This window comes from Myotis nattereri, assembly GCF_964212035.1.
Source record: "Myotis nattereri genome assembly, chromosome: 18".
Lineage (NCBI taxonomy): Eukaryota > Metazoa > Chordata > Mammalia > Chiroptera > Vespertilionidae > Myotis > Myotis nattereri.
Genome location: NC_138093.1, coordinates 3736455 through 3755695, shown reverse-complemented (window position 1 = coordinate 3755695; position 19241 = coordinate 3736455). Strand labels below are relative to the sequence as shown.

The window sequence follows — 19241 nt, the reverse complement described above, 5'->3', positions numbered from 1 at the left end:
GAATATTAATAGAAGGGATACTTCTTTCCTATTCCTGTACCTAATATACTCATCAAAATGAGGAATTATTGTTTAAGGCCACCTTTTATTTCATTTTTTGTATGCTTCATTTTTTTTTTTTGTTGGACCATCATTTGTTTTAATCATTATGAAAAGATCTCTACAACCAAGAACATGCTGCTTAGTAAAACCTACAGGAACTTATTAGTCCTTTTAGTTTTTGTGTTTGTTGTTTTTGTTTTTTTTCTGCAAAAACTTTATTGTTTCCTTTGGTGCAGTGCATGGGAGAGGGCTCCAGGGTGGTTAAAAGAATGACTGGTAGTTTTGGGAAGAGGCTCAGGTAAAAGCCAGTGGGATGCAGAGTGGCCTCTGGGCTCCAAAGGCTCCTAGTCGTGCTTGAGGGTGAGCCTTTCGAAGAGATACTCGCCCACCCAGCCTGCGGGGCAGCCAGCCTGCAGATGTTAGTTAGATGGTCGCCCATCTTCTTGATCACTTTCACCTCCTCATTCAGGAAGTGGTTCTCCAGGAAGTCGCAGAGATGAGGGTCTGCACAGGTAGAACCCAGGGCATGCAGCTCCAAAAGGACCTGGTTCAGGCTCCTCTTCAAGGCAGGGTGGCTTCCCTGGCTCCCTGAGCTTTGCCCCACTCGTCTTGGAAAGGTTTCTGCACGTCCTGGAAGAGAATGCAGCTGCCTTGCTTGTTTTGCAACTTTAAGAGATGCTCAGCGCCCTGTTGCTTCTTCTCCACCAACTGGTGGAAGAAGTGGCCACGCCCCCAAGAGACACATCATCGTGGTTGAACAGTAGCCCAGAGAGAGGTAGGTGTGCGAGGCTGCAGATGCAGGATGGCCAGGCGGTTGACCGCAGCCTCCACTTCAGTGGACTAATTCTGAGGAATTTGGGAGCTCATGGCTGTTGGCAATAAGGAGTTTAAGGTAGAAAAAACCCGGTGTGTTGGCTGGTCTGGGAGGAGCTTCTGAAGGTGGTGACTGGATGAGAGGCAGGAGAGAGGCCGGAGGCTGTAAGAAGGGGTGTCCCTGGGTCTGTTCCGTCCAAACACTGGAAGCCGGAGACAGATCCCAGACCACCGAGTGCACTGCCGGGTTTTTTGTTGTTGTTGTTGTTTTTTTAAAGCAAGTTCTTGAGGAACTGGAAATCTATATCAAAGGTCACTTCACATTAAGTGTATTCCATTGAGTTAAAAGTGCAGGGGCTGATCAATTATACAATTCTTGATGGTCAAACAGAGCAGGCCTTGTTCATCTAAACATCCATGAGAAAATTGCCCTAGGCCTCCATCTACCCATAGTATGCCTGCCAGGCTGCGATTTCTTGTAAATCATCAACACAGTGGAACAAAGGAGGGTTAGCAGATCTTGTTAGTATATTTATGAATGCGAAGACATTCAATTACAATACTGTGCCCCTACTGTCAACATATTTTAGTACAATAGAACAAGAATAAGCATGATCATTGATGTAAATGACAAAGAATGTTTGGAATCTGTCATCTGTAAAATGATGATGGCCTAGAATATCTTATCTGTTTAGGTGAGATCAGTCTTTATTGTATTGAAAAAGTCTTACTGTCTCATAAAGAGGTTTCTTGCTTTTGTTGGGACTGTGAGACGTAGGCATGAGGAGATCAAAAGTAAAAACCCATCACCTGTGAGTCCCAGGATGGTCCCACCAGATGCCGTCCTTTGAGTTTGAGATGTAATACAAAACATTTCAAATCCTAAAATCCTAATGGAAACGCCTACATAATACAGGTAAGCTCTGTCGTTGCCAGCTTTTCTTTGTTTAGTTTTGTTTCTTAAATTCCAGTAAAGGTGTCCATGATGTTACCAAGGCCTCAGAGAGAACAGAGAGGGCCAGCAATGCGCTGGCTGTGGAGCACCAGGAAGCCACAGTGCTGGCATAAATTACGTCATAGTGATCACAGTTAACGGAGTAACCTAACTGAGATCAACCCAAAATAGAAAGAAATTTATTTATTTCATTTATTTATATGTTTTTATTGATTTCATAGAGGAAGGGAGAGGGAGAGAAAGATAGAAACATCCATGGAAAATTATTGGTCGGCTGCCTCTTGCATGCCCCGTACTGGGGATCAAGCTCGCAACCCCATGCATATGCTCTGATAGGGAATTGAACCGTGACTTCCTGGTTCATAGGTTGACGCTCAGCCACTGAGCCACGCCAGCCAGGTGAAAGAAATTTACTATTGACTAGAGGTCTGATGCATGAAATTTGTGCATGGGTAGGGTCCCTAGGCCTGGCCGGCAATCAGGGCCAATCAGGGCCTTCTGGCTGCTGGCTGCTGACCGGGGCCTTCCTTTGTTCTGTGCTGCCCCTGGTGCTCAGCGCAGGTCATAGGGAGCGATCGGTCTCCCAGTTGAACACCTGTGAGGACAATTTGCATATTAGGCCTTTATATAGAGAGATAAATGAGGGGGAAAGAGATCAAGGTGTGATAAGGGAAGCCTCAGGCCTGGCATTGATTTCTTGCCAGTATTTGACCCACTTAGGAATTCTTAGACATTTCTTTTCTGGCTTCCTACAGTTTTCCTGCTTTTTTCTTTGTAGCTACTAAAGGAATTTCCCCTGAATTTTCATCCCAAATCCAAAACCTTCAATTGAAGGAGGCAGAGCAGAAATTGCTGGAAGATTGTAACACTCAGTCCATTCAGAATTTACAGAAACTCTGTAAATTCTGGTATTGGCAGAAATTCAGAAATTTTCATTTCTTTTAAAATTAACTCATGATTCTTGGTTTCCTGCCAATTGCACTTCAGGGCCAGGAATTTGGGAAAGAGGTGGGGAGAGCAATAAAAATTAATATTGCTCCATATGCCAGAAGTCTAAAAGAGCCCACAGTGTAACAAACTAAATTAAACAAAAATTGGAGCAATGACTGTAAGAAAATATGTCAAACTCCCAGAGTAGATTTTTTAGAAGAAAAAAAATGTTCATTTCTACACATATCACTGCAACTCACCACTGTGTAAGGACCCTGCCTTCTGTTGGTGAATGCTAACTGCTTCTGTATTCAACTGGTACATGTTTTATAAGAGTATTAGAAGTCTGGTGCCCGAATGTGTGCACAGGTGGGGTCCCTCGGCCTGGCTGGCAGTTGGGGATGTCTCGCCCAGTTCAGATCAAGACCGCAGGAGGTTGGCCAGTTCAGATCAAGACCGCAGGAGGTTGGCCGGCTGTGGGAGGTTGGCTGGCTGTGGGAGGTTGGCTGTAAGAGCACACTGACCACCAGGGGGCAGCTCCTGCATTGATCGTCTGCTCCCTGGTGTTCAGTGCATGTCATAGCAACTGGTTGACAGGTGGTTCGGTCGTAACAGTTGCTTAGGCTTTTATATAGAGAGATTTCCCTGTATATCTACACTATATCTTCTTTCATGTAAGGAAACATAAGTCTTCCCATCAAGTTTCCTTTGACTTCTCTGTTTTGAATTATCTGCCACCATCAATACCGACAATTTTCAAACCTTCTTCATCTCAAGGCACACACAAACTAATTACTAAAATTCTGTGACACACCAAAATATGTAATATTTTGCCGATTTGACAAAAAAGGTATAATTTGGATTCATTCACACCAGACAGTTATTGTTGTGTTGGCTGTTGTCATTTTTCTTTTTACAGTCTAAGAGCAAATTGGTCAGGGCCCCTGACTAAATAGTCAGGTATTGCATGTTTTAAAAATGCTTGCAGCACACCTGTTGAAAATCACTGCTCTGCACTTTCAGACTCAGCAGAAATAGTTACATGTCAGTGTTCAGACATGCATCATGGCACCTCAACATTAAATCATTACAGAACTAGCCATCTGGATAGTATATGTCAGCTTCTCCCTGCCATTGCTAACCATACAGGATTATGATTCCATTACATGTTCAACACTTATGGAAGGTTTATTTACGAATTGTCATGCACATAAAATGTCGGTGTGATTTTATAAACAAAATAGCTGGTATGGATCATTTTATACATAGCTTGGTGTCCAGAATACAAAGTAAGTCATCAAAATCTTATCAGAATTCAGAAATGGGAAGACATACAAGCCCACCATGACAGGGGCGTGCGTTTTTGGTTATAAATAATTAAAACTATACGGTACTTTGTATGTGTATTTTCTTCTTGTGTTTGATAGCCAAGAAGCTCATAATGAAATGCTCTTTTTCTTTCTTAGCATAGATGTTCAATCAAATGTACTTTTCTATCCCCTCCCCATTTTAATATGTAGTTCCCAGATCTTAATTTCACTGTGGGGTTTGGTTTTTGGCACCCATAATTATATTACAAATCATATAAAATATTTTTTAGAATTACGAAGGCTACATATTTTTAAAGTAACATAATGATTCCCATTTCTGTTTTCACAGTGTACTGTGGTTAATAGGGTAAAGAGATAGATGATAACGGAAGGTAGAAAAAGATTGCATTTTGTAAAGGTAGAGTTTTTGTTAACCTATTTCTGCAAATAAGTAGGAGATGATAGAAGTTTTTTGTGTGGATATGAGTGGAAAATTGTTAATTGGTAATAACCAGTGGAAATTGCTGCATATTAGAAAAAGTGTGGTTGGCATCATGAAAAGCAATTTGTGATCTTATTCTATCATCAGTCCTCTGAGATAAGGGTGACAGCTGGATAGTCAAAGAGAAAGGACACGAGGAATCCTGTCCAATGTTTTCTTGTGCATTTGGGGGGGGGGGGGTTGTGTGTGTGTGTGTGTTTTGTTGTGTTTTTTTTTTGTTTGTTTTGCTTAAGGGATCAAAACAAATTACTGTCATTGAGAATAGTAGGTAAAGTCTGGGGTAGGGGCTATTAAAGGAGAATAAATAGAGGAAATGACAGAAATCAATGCCATTGTCAACAATTTTCACATGTAATAAGAGCTAGTCACATAATACCATACGCCAGTGCTAACAAGGTATCTACACTCATTTTGTGGTTTAATATTTGCACATCAGCCAAGAAAAACATCTGTGTTGTTAACAAGAAGAGAAGCAAAACATCCTTAGATATTGGGGGCGGGAGATGGGGGTAGCGAAAAGCTTGAGATGGTAGAAAAAGGCTGCTCTGGTGTTTTACAATGGTGATTGGACTGTCATTCGCATTATAATTATCATCATTTCCACTGGCTGGAAATTAGAGTTGAGGTTGCATGTATCCGGAGATATTGTCACAATTATATAATTTTCAAATAATAAAAATATGTCATACACAAACATTTACATTCTGAAATCTAATTTCCCTCTTTTTTGAACGCTTTATGATGCCTGCATTCCTTGCTCAAAGCGGGTGAGGAGCTACATATGGAAGCCACAGCCCCAGACAGCTGCCCCAAGGCTGAGCTTTAATCCCAAGAGGAGAGAATGCGGCCCCACTCACACCTCAGCACAGCACAGGGCGCCTGTAGTATAGCTGTAGGCTGCTGCAGACATTTTGGGGAGCATGTTGGTTAATCTCTCTCTCTCTCTCTCTCTCTCTCTCTCTCTCTCTCTCTCTCTGTGTATATATATATATATATGTGTGTGTGTGTGTGTGTGTGTGTGTGTGTGTGTGTTCCTTATTTCTATCCTGCGGCTTATCTATTTTTGTAAGAGTGTTTTTCACACAGAGCAAGCTTTTAAATTTTCATAAAGTCCAACTTACTCTTGTTCATGTTTCCTTAGGCATGGGTTGTGCATAACAATTTTCTTTCAAAGAACCCAGAATGGTCCAGCTGGTGTTGCTCAGTGGTTGAGCGTTGACCTATGAACTAGGACAGCCGTGGGCAAACTACGGCCCATGGGCCAGATCCGGCCCGTTTGAAAAGAATAAATCTAAAAAAAAAAAAGACCGTACCCTTTTATGTAATGATGTTTACTTTGAATTTATATTAGTTCACACAAACACTCCATCCATGCTTTTGTTCCGGCCCTCCGGTCCAGTTTAAGAACCCATTGTGGCCCTCGAGTCAAAAAGTTTGCCCATCCCTGATAGGAGGTCATGGTTTAATTCACAGTCGGGGCACATGACTGGGTTGCAGGCCCAACCCCAGTGTGGGGCGGGCAGGAGGCAGCTGATCGATGATTCTCTCTTATCATTGATGTTTCTTTTTCTGTCCCTCTTCATTCCTCTCTGAAATCCATAAAAATATGTATTTTTAAAAAGAGCACAGAATGGAAAGGGGACAATAGCTGAGGGTGGGAAAACCTGACCAAAGGCGCTTCCCCCATAGGCGAGTCATGTGGGCACGTGCGCTGGGCCTGCACCCTGAGGAGCATGCCCCTAGCGGCCTCTGGGGTCCGACTCCAAAATCTCTCCCACCCTACTCTGACCATGAGGGAGACCTTGTACAAATCGCCATTGAGGGGTTTTCTACACAATACCTGACAGAAACTTTCCAAAACTGCCAAGATCATCAAAAGAAAAGAAAGGACTTTTTTTTTTTAATTTAAGAAACTGCCACAGCCCAGCAGGGCCTAAAGAGCCGTGACAGCTCTATATTCTGTGGGATCTTGGATGGGATCCTAGAAGAGAAAAAAATGCATTTAGTAAAATCGCAGGGAAGAGGAATAAAGGATGGTCTTCAGTTACAGAAATGTGTCAAGCCTGGGTCATTAATGATGACGAATGTGCCATTCTTAGGTAAGATGCGGAAATTAAGTTAAACTCTATTGAAGGCATATGGGGACTGTGTGTACAGCAGCCAATACCACAATAGCCGTCCAGTGTGAATGAATCAAAATTATCCCCATTTTTTATTGGTTTTTTTGCCAGATCAGAAAAAAAAGTATAACATATTTTGGTGTAACATAGAATTTTAGTAACTAGTTTATGTGTCACGAGATGAGAAAGGTTGAAAATCACTGTCTTCATGTCCAATAGGGTAGGAAAATAGGGCAGAGCATGTACCTTGAGCAACATTCTCAGCTCGCGTAGGCATCAGCCGATTGGCCTCCACAAAGCTCCCTTCATCCAGCCAACCCTTCTGTGTGGGTCTGCAGGCCTCGCTGTGTTGTTTCTCATCACTGGGCATTTTTCATTTCAGAATCTATTAAATGAAAATCGCCAGGATTCATTTCTAGAAGACGCAAAGTTTTTACTGCTATGTGTTCGAGTTAGAGCAGAAAATAGGATTAAAGTGATGCAATTGTACCACAGATTTTCTTTTGATGACGATATTATCCATGGTACTTCATTCACTTTCAGGAGATGCTATGTGACCCAGGCACTAGCATGGATTCTTCTATAATACTTCTTCCTAAGAAAAAAAAATAAAACCAGCAAAATAGAAGGTAAAAATCTGAAATGTGTACGTTTGTAAATATATACACAGTTTTACATCGTATTATATATTACATACATTTATATAAATATTACATGCAAGTATTTTGTCAGGCCAAATTTAAAAAAAAATACAAGACATTGTTTTTTAAAGAATATGTGTTTTTTTATTTCAGAGAGGAAGGGAGAGGGAGAGATAGAAACATCAATGATGAGAGAGAATCATTGATCGGCTGCCTCCTGCACACGCCCAACTGGGGATCAAGCCTGCAACCCAGGCATGTGCCCTTGACTGGAATCAAACCTGGGACCCTATGGTCCGCAGTCTGACGCTCTATCCACTGAGCCAAACCAGCTAGGGCAATACAAAACATTCTTAAGTTTAAAAGAGAATAAATGCCAAGTGTAAAAATCATTAATTAATGGAGAGATAGAGCATTTTTTCAAGGGATATGTAAACAGGAGAAATGACTGGCATTCAACCGCCTGCTGGCCACAGGCAGCTCTAATGTAATCCTCAAACTGAGCCTGCTTTTCGCTTCTGCGTTCAATAATGAAGCTGTTCGCCAGAGACTCCCTGGCATTTTACCTTTATTAGGCAGCTCTGTCCACAGCAAACAATACGGTGCTCACTCAATTCCAGAAGCTCACCTCTTCATTCCTTTCATTCTGAGTTGCCTGCTCATTGTTCAGTTCCATAAGGAAAGACCTAAATGTCATGAAAAAATTGAAGGAAGAGCTGTTGAACAAACATTACTTGAGTAATAAAATGAAGTGCTTAAACTCAGGGCACAAAACAAAAATAAGAGATATTAATAAGCTATTTTTACAATACAACTTTTTGAATGAAGCAGATATACTTCCTCATGATATATATAAATTTCCTCTAGACATTTTACTTTTTGCCATAAGAAAAATATATATATATATGACCTAATCAAAAACCAGAAAGCAAATTATGAAGTAGGGGTTTATTTTCTCCAATCATATAGAGCATTTTACTGCTATAGATTCCATGTGAAATTCTCAATCCCCCCCCTCATATGTATATGTTTACATATCTGTGTACACATTCGCACATTGTAAGCCTGTAAACAATTTCATAAATAGCCAATTAACCAAAGGCATGATACCAGGGCACAATCTGGGGGATCAGAGCCAGAAATAACGGTTATTCGCCGGGGAGTGGAGCTGGTGCCTGCTGGGTCACGAGGCATTGTGATGGGAGCAGGAACTGCTTTGCGTGGTTTCATGTTCCACACAATACACCCCATCTCACCTCGTTCAGACGTGAGCTACATCGCTGCTTTTGTCAGATCTGATACCAGTGCGCATGTCAGCTTTGCCCAGAGCTCAGCCAGCACTTGGAACTGCTGTCGCATTGTCCTCTTTTCCGCATTTCCTGCATCCCACTGCACGGGGGAGAGCGGCAGCTGTGCCATTGCTGTCTCATCAGAACGGGACAGAAAGCCAGACGAGGGACGGAAAAAGTGTGACTTGGGCGTGATAGAGTTTCTGGAGGTTTTGTTACTATATAATAGAATTGAAAAGACTTTACGTTTTATAGGATATAGTTTCTATTTGGGATGGATTCTCTGTTAAAGGAGTGGCCAAATGGCTGGGTTACTATAGCAGATTTGACATGATTTCTGGGACACTTGAGCGTGTAGGCATTCCTGTTACCACTTGGTTACATCGTGTTGTAATTATTAATTTACATATTGTCTTCCAGTTATCTGTCATCTACGAAAGGGACAGGGATCCTGTGTTGGCTACCATGAGCATAGTCTCCAAAGTACAGCACACACTCAAAAATTTTTTAAAAGGTGAATGCTGAATTAGATTCAATCAGTTACTCTTTTGAGGGATATTATTTTTAGCAGTAAGAACAGCCTGGCCAGCATACTTCAGTGGTTGAACATTGGCCCAGGAACCAGGAGGTCATGGTTCGATTCCCAGTCAGGGCACATGCCCCAGTTGTACACTCGATCCCCAATAGTGGGCGTGCAGGAGGCAGCCAATCATTGATTCTCATCATTGATGTTTCTATGTCTCTCCCTCTCTTTTCCTCTCTAAAATCAATAAAAACATATTTTTTTTTAAAAAAGAATAAGAACATTAATATGACTTGCAGAAGTGGTTCAAAGTTTTTTGTGTTTTTTTTTCAGTTTTAAAGGGAAAATAACAATGATTCCCATTGGTATATGTCAGCCCTTCAACAAATTCAACAAAATGCACCTCTGCTTTTGTGCGATTCAGATTATTTTCCACAGTTAACTAGGCATGAATCTGAAATGCTAATGAATTAATTTCAGCTGTCAGGACAGACTCTTCTTCCACTATCCAGCTGCCGGGGTGGAGTTCATCTCCTGGCAGAACAAACTGGAAGCCCTACTTCAGCACAGTTGCTCAAATGCCTTTTAGTTACTTCATGCCTTTGGCCACTGTTATGGTGTGCAGAGTTCAGGATGCAAATTATATTTGGGGCCCACCCCTCTTTGTGCTCTAGTCTGAACTCAAAATCAATAGATCTGGGCATAATAGATTTTTTTCCAATTCCTACCACTAAAACAATTAAGTCCGGAAAAAACACACTTGGTGCAAATGCCAGTCCCCGTAACCTGAGGACGTACACAGGTGACCAGGTTCCACTGCAGCCACTGCGCAGGGTCCTGCCATTTGTCAGTCTCATGAGGCTGATTCTCCTGTGTCTGTCTGGCTGCTGTTTCATGACTTGGCTCAATCATGGGTGAGAGGCTATGCTATGCCAGCAACCATGGTGGCTATTAACATTCAACCACAAGTAAAATCCAAGTTTGTAGTGGAAGAGAGATATTCGCTAAGGATATAGACCATCCTGAAGAGTTGATATGTTCTCCCAATATACCTGAGACCCATCAACTCCTTTCCCTGTTTACTGACGTCATTGTTTCTCTATGCAGACTGTGCCTGACTTGAAATGCTAACCTGGAGCCTAGCAGTTTCTTTTGCCCCGACCAGTTTTTCTTCCCTACACATTTTAGCTGGAGTTATATTTTAAACAGGCAAATCTGAAAACTTCATGCCACCGTCAAACTCTCCAAATGATTTCTCATTGTTTTTGGAGAAGCTTCTAAGCCATGTGCATGTACTGTAGGCTCTTATACTGTTTGCCTCTGGCTCCCTCTTCAATCTCATCCTCTCATACCCGTGCATTTGTCTCCTGTGCCCAAGCCACTTAGGACTTTTCTCTGCTCCAGGTTTACGCAGAGTTGCTTCTCACATCTGGACCATGCCAGGTGCTCCCCCCCCCACCCCCAACCCCCGCCTCATAGGGTTGTTGGGAGGCTCTGAGGTTTCCATGGGGTAAAGGATAGACACGGAGTAAATGCCATCAGATGATGCTCATTAAATATTATTTTTGGTCCCTTCCATCCATCCTGTCAGTATGAACTAGTCAAGGTCTTCTGGGTAATTATTTGGAAAGTAAATCACTCATTGGCATTGGGGCAGGAGGAAATGATAGACGACAGGGGTAGTGAATGGGAAGCAAGGTGTAAATACAGTTCTTGCTTAGGGAAATGGATGCTGCTTTGTTGGGCCCGTGTTCTATGGTTTTTTTTACCCATTATTCCTTCTAAAAATTTTAATCAACCTCATTGGTTCAAAGGTTGCATTGAATACATTATTCTAAGGGCACTACATGAAGATCTCACCTTTTTACAATTCTGAACTAAGTTTGTTAAACACGTGTAATGCATAACAATTACCAAAAGTAAAAATTATAGCCATTGCCTTCTCTTAAAATGTCTTATTCTCTTTTATAATGCATTTAGATATGAGAATCATCTTGGGTTTCAAATTTAATTCCTACCAGAAAAATCTTTCAGGTTCTTCTTGTTCATTCAAAGTATCTAAAGAGGCTAAAGCCATTAACCCCGTATCAGACTTTGTTTCAGGTCTAATTGAATGGGAAGGAGTATTACAGGTTTGTCTTGCTACAAGAAAGTGATGCGCCAGACACAATTCTTTTGGAAGAGCCGCACACTATTGAGATTCAGCTGAAACACGAAATAATGACCCTCACTAAGCTAAGTGTCTGAATGAGGACTGTGTCACGTACAGATGTCTTTTTAACAATTTCAAGTTGAATTAGAGGGGGAAAAAGATGTCAGATGCCATAAAATAACCTGAAAAGACCTCAGGCATTTGGCAGAGCAGGATATTTTTAAATCTTTCTACCCATGTTTTTTCTAGCTTTAATAAAAAATGTCTTGAGCATAAAATTAAAGCCAAGAGAGGCAAAGGCAGGTATGCTCTTGTCTCGTGAGCTGTGTGCTCCTTTCTGTCTTCGCAGGCTTACCTTGTTGCAGTACTAAGACTAAATTGCTCAAGAGGCTTAAGGACAATTCATACACTTGAGATCTTGTCTGAGGTTAGTGGGCGTGCAACGCAGAGAACCAGGTGTGATTCCTTATGCAAAATTCTCACCTGAGCAGCGGGGGCCATGCCTTCAGAGGCTCCTACAGTGCACTGTAGAGGCCATGTTATAATACAGGCTCATTGCACGGCCGGCATGGCTCAGTGGTTGAACATCGACCTATGAACCAGGGGGAAACAGTTCGATTTCCAGTCAGAGCACATGCCCGGGTTGTAGGCTTGATCCCCGGGTGGTGGGGATGGGGGAATTGGGGTGGGAAGGTAGGATGCAGGAGGCAGCCAATCTATGAGTCTCTCTCATCATTAATATTTCTATCTCTCTCCCTCCCTGTCCAAAATCAATACAAGTATATTTAAATTTTCTAAATTTAAAAAATAAAAAAATACAGGGTCACAATTATATACATAGGGATGAAGGGACATTTGCTGAATGGGGAGTTCACCGTTCATCCCACGGTGTGTCCCAATTCCAACAAGCAAAGGGATGGCCACCTGGACCTTGAACCTGAGCCCATTTTCGATGGCTCTAGTACCAGGTGTCCTCCTGTGGCGGGCACACAGGTGAGGTTTAGGAGCCTCGCGGTTTTCTGTAATTGCTGCAAATGGCAGCCCCTCAAGGCCGTGGCAGTGTTCCCTAAAATGAGCATTAAAAATGATTGTTGTACCTCATTCTTACGTTTCAGTCTTTTTCATGGGTTTATTTTCTATGGGAAATAATTTAAACAGGATTTTGTTGATGGTTTTCTATTTCATTATTATTAGACAGGGATGACAGTTCCCAACAAAAGATCCTCTTAGACAAAATAATTGGTAGTGGCACTAAATGAAAATGAACATAGATGGTGATTTATTATCACAGGAATTTTCATTAGTTTGCAGTGTGCAATGACTAAAACTAGTTTTTCGGAAAATACTATGCTAAAAGTTTAGGCTTGACTGTGCATTATTCAAAGTTAATAAATGAATAAATTAATGTGAACATTGTGTATCCACATGCCAGTTTTTCTCCCACTATTAAGCTCCATAATTTAGTAATTGCGTTTAAACATCTCCTTTTCTTTAAACTGCTATTACTTTGCTATTTTACAGGACAAAATTAAGATTATTTGTTTTCACTGAACTTCATCTTAATAATTTTTATCATGTTTTACATTTATATTCATACATTAAAATGCACTTGTTTGTTCCAGTAAAATTTTATGAACATGATTACTATTTTAAGTGTGCCTGACATATATAAAATTGTGCCTTCTGTATTTTCAAATATATGTTCAATAACTAAGTGAATTTGTTAAATTCATCACAGAAAGCTCATTTTAGGGTGACCATAATCCAGTTGGATATGATCTAAATAGTGGTAAGCGTAGTGGTGTTCCCTGAAAAATATTTTAATGATTCAAAAAAGATCAAATTTCAATGGAGTTGAGCTTCATCAGTGGTGAAGTTAAGATATCACAGAAATCCGTCTTCTGAAATTTCCCTTAGAAGGATCCATTCCATCCTCCGCTTAAAAATGAAGATACCTCCTTATAGGATTTGGGGGGAGGATCACATCTGGGAAAATTGATGGGAAGTGGTGTCGGGATGGTTTCAGAGCAAGATTGGGCTGTGGGAAAGGGACTCCCCGTCAGACCGGGGCTCAGCAATCCATTGAGTGCAGAAGCCCAAGGGCATGAAACGCTGTCCTGTGAACTCTCTGAAGCTCTACAACGGGGCTTAGAGATCGTGCCTGTCTGTGTCCAAGTAGCCTACCCTTCAGGCCACGACCAGAGGCTCCATTTTTACGTGGGATGTTAAACAGCTGAATCTCTAGCCACCTGTCATCTTAGAAAACATGGTTTTTAGCACTATGTGTTCTTCGCTGTCCAACAGAAACAGTCTCTACTGGTTCGCACAGAACAGGAGATGGAAAGACTTAGGTAAGGTCTTACCTCGAACTCAGGAACATGGGTTTTTCTGCCAGCCTCCTACATAACAACTTCAAACAGGACCGGGCGTCCTCAATACTTAATAGTTAATATAGTATAAACATATAAGAAAATGCCATCGACCAATTTAAAATTGAAACAAACGTGTTAGTTAAATGGAACTAAATTTCTAAGTAGAAAACTATCATTTGCGTGTAAGATAGACTTGAAAATTTATGGAAAGCTTAGTAAGTTGAATAATAATTTTATAGCACAAGTAGCCACGTACACTTTTAAAACAAACAGACAAGGCCACCAAAGCTTATATTAAAGACATTCAGGAAAATAAACTTCCTTACTTTTTACACAGAAATTCCTATTTCTGTGGAAGTTCCAAATGTATCGCATTACATTACAAACGCCTTTGATTCTCCTAACACCATTTGCCTGAGTTCTTCAAGCCTGTTTTTTCCACTGAGGGACATGGCGCCTCACGTATTTCTCTGTGTTATGGTCAGGTAGGGGAGACTAGCCTTTGCACAGCAGCTGCGGGCTGTGCTGTCTGTGGCTATATCATCAACCTGGAAGAGAAATAGCCAAGACGATGTGCAAGTGAGATATGCTCCAGAAATTTATTTGGGGAAGTGAAATGATTACTCATCCAGCACTGCTGAGACATAATTCAAGGGCCAGATAAGACCTGTGTCCTTGGGGCTGATTCAGCAAGCAGATACTGGTGTTATCTTTGGCAGAGGATACCTATGAAAGACCCATTCTCAGAGCCAGCGCACCCGAGTCCCCAGCAGAAGCTCCGCTCTCACCTCGCAGTGGGTGGGAGTTCAGCACAGCAGTGCTTGTCAGCCAGGTTGGTCAGCAGCTGCCAGGGCAGTTTAGGGACTCGGAAACGGGGCTTCACAGGTTTGCATTTCAGATCATAGCTGAACTCCTCGGCAGATCATAGGAAGCTCTTTATAGTCCCCTGGCTAACTCCTCCCTTTCCAGTTCTGCGATTGTCTTTAGTGACTTTGAGCTTCTCCTATTCCTGAAGTGGCCCTGGGTCCAAGTGCCTTCTCAGCCACGTCTCCTACAGGCAGATCCTCACCTTTATATCATTTACAGAATCATTTCTCCTCTGTCGCATGTTTTCCAAACAGCCTGAGTTAGTGAAATCTCTCTTCCTGTCTTCCTCCACGATTCCATCTGTAGTCTGAATTTCTCCTAAAGAACTGACTACACTGAATTGTAATCATCTGTGCACATGACTGTCCTCCCCACTCAGTTCCGAGTTGATTGACCCCTGGATGGGTGTCTGCTCATGAACGGATGAACCCAAAACCAACTGTGCCTACTCCTAATGGGATTGAGCTGGTGGAGCAGGCAGGGAGGGGTGAGGACCAACGGGACAGGCCTCCACTATGACTCTGTCCAGGACCACTTTTTATATCATCTGATGAAACACAGGGAATTGGCTCCATCAAACATTTCCTCATAAAATAAGCGATCTCACTGAAGACATTATACAGGCATTTAAACGGAGCCTAGGAGAGATTGTGAAGTGGGAGTTACTAATGCAGAACCAAATTACTTGGGTGCCAACCAACCTGGGGATACTTAAGATGCATTATCCTAGTCCTGTGTCATCAGAAAAGCTCCCATTTTCAAGAAGAGAAGGGAGCATGGGCTGGAGGGAAGAGCAGGGGAGGACTTCCCTTTTTCCCCAGGACTCATTCCATCCTAGGGCCAGGGTGTGTGTGATCGTAGGCCCTGACTCATCACCCACTTCATGTGATAGGACACCCACATTTAGCAGCAGTTTAGTTTAGCAGCTTTCAGAAGCTGCCAGAAATCCTATTATGCGAAGGATCTCTGAAGGAATACGTCTTCCTCGCTGTAAGGGGCTTACAAATACAGGTGTAATCCAGCGTCCGCAACAAATGTTATCTCCACCGCAGTGTTATGATGAGCAGGAGCAAGCTGCTCTGCCTCCAGGCCTACAGAAAATGCATTAGAGAGAACAGACCGTATCTGTGCCTATGATACCGTGGACTCAGTAGGCAGTTGTGTGTGGAAGAAAGATCCTCATCTCCAGTGATGCTCATTCATCTGGAAAATGTTTGCTCCTCATCCCTGTGAGGCCAGAGATGACTTCAGGCCCTAAGGATAGAGTGATGACTACAAAGGGGCAGAAACCTCAGTCTCTCTGGGAGGCAGATGCCATTTATTTATTTGTAAAAATAAAGAGGTAATATGCAAATTAGCCTGGACACCATAACAGTTACAACTGGTCAGGAGGAGGCTGCACATGCAGGTGAGGCCCAGAGCGGAGACGAAGACAAAGACAGGGGAGCCTGCCCAAGCCGCCATGGCCGAGGGCAGGCCCTCACTGGCAGTCCCACCTCTGCACGTGAGCTACAGAGGAAACCCATTTTCTGACTGCTCATTGGCTAAGCTTCTGGTATACCATTCGCAGTGTTCTTGGTAATTTGCCTAATAAGAATCCAAGAAGGTGATCTAGGGTTGTCATTTTTTCATGGTGAAGGGGCTGGAGTCCGTGTTGAGGAAAACACCTTGGCAGCTGCGGCAGCCAGCAGTGGCAGCAGCAGTGGGGTGATGGGGGTGGCACTTTCCCCTGATCATCCAGGTTGCTTCCTGCAGAGGGAGGCCAGACTGTAGCTTAGGACTGTCAGTAGGACATCCCCTGAGAGCTACTGGAATGTGAGAAGGGGCAGGCTGGGCTGAGGGACCGCCCCCACCCCCACCCCCAGTGCATGAATTTCGTGCACTGGGCCTCTAGTATAGTAATAATAAAGGTAAGCAACAAACGAAAACAATGGTCCTTTGAGGGCAAGAATTCATGAAGATGTCGTAATGTGAAACTGTAATCGGGAAAGTTGAGGTATCCCATTTCCCACTGGGTGCTGAATTTCCTGAGACTTTTATTTGTGTGGAATTACATCCCTGTGTGTCCAAAGTTCATTTCTCTTAATCCAGTGATAGAAGCGTAGCTGGGGATTTAGTAAAGTTAAAGTCAGGTCCACTGTCCAGAGTTTCCGTTCCATGTTGCTGTCGGGTCCAGTTCTGCTTCAGGCCAGCTGCTGTCCCTTAGTCCACTTTGTGTGGGCTGCACAAGGCAATGGACCCCACAATATCCTGAGTGGCACCCCAACTTTGAAATTACCCATGCCCAATGTCTAGGATGTTGCGTGCTGTAGCACTAAGGGAGTCTCATAACTCTGTGTAAACATTGCAAGAGAAAAGCTGAGATCATCCTTCACTCTTTTCCGGCATATGTCTGCCACCTCAACCTTGCCATTTTGCCTAAAGACATCCCTGCAGGGAACAGTAGAGACACACAAATCTACCTTGTTCTAGGTGTACACAGGAAAGGCCTTCTAGGCAGAGGTTTCGGTTCAGCACATTCATTACATTTTAATTGCTCCCGAATTGCTTTGTGACCTGTGGCATCAATAGCTGAATCTGTCTCACTGCTCCCAGCACTGTATGTGCATGTGTGTCTGAGCGGGTGGGCCCGCACCGCTGCACCTGTCCTTATACAACCAGGTAAAGGTGCAGCAAAAGACAAAGGCAAACGCATTGCTGGGAAAACAGCTCAATTATCAAAACAGACCAGTTTCACCCAGACGTTTGTCATGTGCACATGGCTAAATGAGGAGCATACCAAAAAATGAAAAACGTAACTGTTGAATAAAACAATTTGAAACGTCAAATATTTGCTCTGTCAGAAAAAGCATGGCCAGCCGCTGCGGAATTAAGCATCTCATTTAAGGTGAGAAGCGACGTAGAAAAACCCCACCAGGAGGAAAGATGAGTTCGGCTATTTTCGGCTGGGCCACCATGTCGTAAGAATAATGCACGCACTCGGGAACGGCTGTGAGCGTGGAGCCTGAGGAATGATTGCGCCCCCGGAAGACTCCCCGAGAGCTGATTCCCAATCACTGGTACCGGAACACACATCATCCTGCCTTCAAAACAGCGCCACCAGGAAGCCCGCGTTCCTGGGCCTGCAAAGAAAAAAGCTGTAATTCAGAACCTCAAGTAGCGCTTTCCATTCACCCGACCACTTTTTATTTCCTCCATTTATCCAATTTATAGTTCAGTAAAAGAAAATAAAAATGCAGACGGCCAGGGAATGAACTCGTCTGCTCCGTTCAGTTCTTTACTCAGCTCTGCATCCCAATTAAACTCTTGCCAGAGAAGGTGATGGGGCAGTGGGAAATGGAACTGTGTTCAGGATGAAAAAAGAGACAGATCCTGGCCGTCCGAGGCTGTGCGCTGTAGGCTGGAATGAAGGGTGCTGGCATCAGCTGGCCATACAGGCAGCAAGTTCAATGTTATCCAGGGAATATCTTTCCATGCAGCAGCTCTGCCCTTTAAATCTGGTGAATGCAGTGATGTCGGAGGGTGGGAAGAGAAGGAGAAGTAGTAAGCCCAGGGCATGCAGTTAGAAATGAAGAAACATCAAAAGGAGCTGCCAACATTACCCAGTGGCGTGGGGGGAAATGAAGAAAATGAGATTTTGGAGGCCGAGTAACCCAGTCAAATAACAGACCGACAGTCAGTCCTTGAAATTTGCAAAGTCTAAGTTATTGCTGATCTTGGCGAAGTTCTAGGACTATTCTTGAGCAGTGTATGAAGTGCGAGAATCCAGCACACGGAGGGAGGGCTGCTCCACATTTTGGAGAAATTTATCAGCGGAGATCAAGGGAGGGTAGAGCACACGAGAGCAGATCCAAGTTAAGATTGCCCGGAGAGGAACGTGGAAGTAAAGATGAGCTTGACTGTTTCTCTGATTTCTGCTACTTTCCCAGTGAAATAGGAAGTACGATCATGAACTAACTATGGGGAGGAAGAAAGAATGCATGCTTGACATTTGAGGGGGAAGCAAAGTGAGGAAAGTTTGTCCTGGAGAGGGAGGGAGAAACATGGGCAATGTTGGGCCAACTTAAGGTTCCCTGTAATGTTGAGAATTTTCCGTTTCATCAAGCACTAGGACCGTGTGGTTTCTGCAGCCTGACCTAGCTTCTGAGATGTAGGTAAAAGGTAGTGAAGCTGGATTTAATCTGGGATGGAATGTTTCCTGTTAAGACAGAGAGATGGCATAAAGAAATAGAGATTGTGTGTGAGTCAGTGATTGTGATACCAAGTCATGGAATCTAAGTGGGGTACAGAGGGAAAGAAGAGAGGTGGAGGGAGAGTGAAAAATGCAGAGAACAGTAAACAAGTCCCAGTGATGTCAAGGGGTCATGAGAGAAATGTAAGCTGGAAAGAAGCAAATAAGAAACTTGAAAAGATTGTGGAGTGAGCAGAGAGTTCGAAGATCAATGTCTAGATCATGACCTAGGGCCATGGTCGGCAAACTGCGGCTCGCAAGCCACATGCGGCTCTTTGGCCCCTTGAGTGTGGCTCTTCCACAAAATACCATGTGCGGGCACGCACGTACAGTGCGATTGAAACTTCGTGGCCCATGTGCAGAAGTCGGTATTTTGTGGAAGAGCCACACTCCAGGGGCCAAAGAGCCGCATGTGGCTCATGAGCCACAGTTTGCCGAGCCGCAGTTTGCCGACCACTGATAGGGAGTCAGTGACAAAAATGGTGTCGAGGAGA

General features: G+C 43.2%; 1 pseudogene across 1 annotated transcript; it reads right to left on the bottom strand.

Moving 5' to 3' along the window:
* Nucleotides 1-386: 386 nt before the first annotated feature.
* On the bottom strand, nucleotides 387-909 carry LOC308533773 (ferritin light chain-like; annotated as a pseudogene). The gene has a single exon. The product of its transcript is annotated as a ferritin light chain-like (transcript).
* Between the last annotated feature and the right edge of the window lie 18332 nt (nucleotides 910-19241).